At 52.1% G+C, this 1892-nt stretch overlaps 1 non-coding gene across 1 annotated transcript; it reads left to right on the top strand.

The window, feature by feature from the left end:
• The first annotated feature begins 267 nt into the window (after positions 1–267).
• LOC120646605 lies at positions 268–374 on the top strand. Its single transcript, XR_005664506.1, has one exon. It is a non-coding gene; the product is annotated as a small nucleolar RNA R71 (small nucleolar RNA).
• Positions 375–1892: the final 1518 nt, after the last annotated feature.

Genomic DNA, 1892 nt, shown 5'->3' with positions numbered 1-1892 from the left:
AATTCCACCCTTTCGTGTAGATGTTTGAGTAGGAGGTCCATCTTGGCAACAAGCATATCCGTCTCCTTGACGTTATGCATTCCACCCTTGGTTCGGGGCTGGGAACGCTCCTCGTTCCAGCCCTAGTTGGAGACCATCTTCTCAATCGAGGCCTTGGCCTTGGCAATGGTGAGATCAAGATAGGCTCCTCCAGCAGCAGCGTTCAAGTGGGCTCTTGATGTAGTCGTTAGACCGTTGTAGAAGCTTTGGAGTACGAGCCACTCATCCGTCACATGATGAGGACAGGCGAATATGTACTCTTGGAGTCTCTCCCAAGCTTCCGGGATGGATTCCATCCCTGTCTGCTGGAAACTTGAAATTCTTCCTCGCAAGGCATTTGTTTTGCCCAGCGGGAAGAATTTGGCGAGGAATGCCGCAGAACATTTGTCCCATGTGCTGACAGCTTCCTTGTCTTGATAAAACCATTGTTTCGCTTTCCCTAGGAGGGAGAAAGGAAACAAGCGAAGCCTGATGATGTCAGCCGTAACGCCCCGTATGGTTACGGTCCTGCAGAACTCCAGAAAGTTCAGGAGGTGGGCGTTGGCGTCCTCGTTTGGTTTGCCACAGAATGGGCTAGCCTGCACCATGTTTATGAGGCTGGACTTCATCTTGAAGTTCACGTCCCCAACATCAGCGTTGGGTCCAGTCGCCACATTGGCGGCTGAGGGGATGGAAAAGTCACGGAGAGTCTTCTCAGCCATGGGTTCGGTTGTTGTTGCTGGTGCCTGGAAAGCTGGCTCGCTTGTCGACAACGAGAGCTGAGGAGGGACGACGCGAGGTCGACCCTTCTCACGAGCTTCTCGGGATTTTCAACAAAGTTTGTCGGCAAAGAGAAACCAGCCATACACTACTCTATTTTCATCCAATCAGGAGAAAACAAAAGATAATATTAGCCTATATAAGCAGCAGCTACCTCTTATTCACAATGCCGTGTTTATGCATTAGTGTTGGGGACGCCACCTTATGGACACCGAAGGTGCACGAAGACAAGACGGCGTGCGCACTGAAGCCAACGCTAGGAGCGAACAAAGAGGATGTCCATCTTCGCTGGTCTTCGGGCGGTAAGATGAAGATACACGAAGACCGGGCGATGCAGGCGTCATGGCGAGGAGTGAGCTATGGGCCCATGGCCTTCATCGAACAGGCCGATGAGGACTGTCTGGAGATGCGGGCCCATCTGAGCTATAGCGCACTCATGTTGCACTAAGTAAATTACCTGTACATCCAGGAATATTCCGGGAATATGACCGTTATAAGGGTGCAAAAGTGTAATTGTACTTAGGAGGTGTAACGCCACCTGTAAATACCCCCTGTAATGTTCATTGATGGGACACATTGAATAGAGAGAGAATATTTCCTACTTGATTTGTGTGCTTTTCCATTACTGCTGTTGTGTTTGTCCATTCCGGAGACACTCTCCACCAACAGTTTGGCGCCCACCCGTCGGTTCGATACACCACATGGCGGCGACGAAGAAGAGAGGAACCACCGGAGCCACTTCGGAGGACATGACGACGACGACGACGACGACGCCGACGACACCTTCACAAGATGAAGTGGCGGCAACAAAGGCAAATGGGGCCAACACCGACGGCGTCTCCGTCGACACCATCGCAGATGGCCAGCTTGAAGTCAACCTTCTGGACCTCGGCGTCTCAGCCGAAGACATCGTGGCGATGCGTCGCATCGATGCCCACATCGAAGAGGCACGAAGGGCTCAGCAGCAGGCCTTGGAAGCAGAGCCTTCGAAGGGATAGATGACAACAAGAGCAAAGGGGAAGCAGACCATGCTCACCGAAGCAGAGCGTTAAGAGCAGTACAACAAGTTGATGGAGGAGGAGCATCACTGCAAG

This window comes from Panicum virgatum, chromosome 8K, assembly GCF_016808335.1.
Source record: "Panicum virgatum strain AP13 chromosome 8K, P.virgatum_v5, whole genome shotgun sequence".
Taxonomy (NCBI): Eukaryota; Viridiplantae; Streptophyta; class Magnoliopsida; order Poales; family Poaceae; genus Panicum; species Panicum virgatum.
Note: the sequence above shows the minus strand (reverse complement) of the source record. Positions and strands in the feature narration are given on the sequence as shown.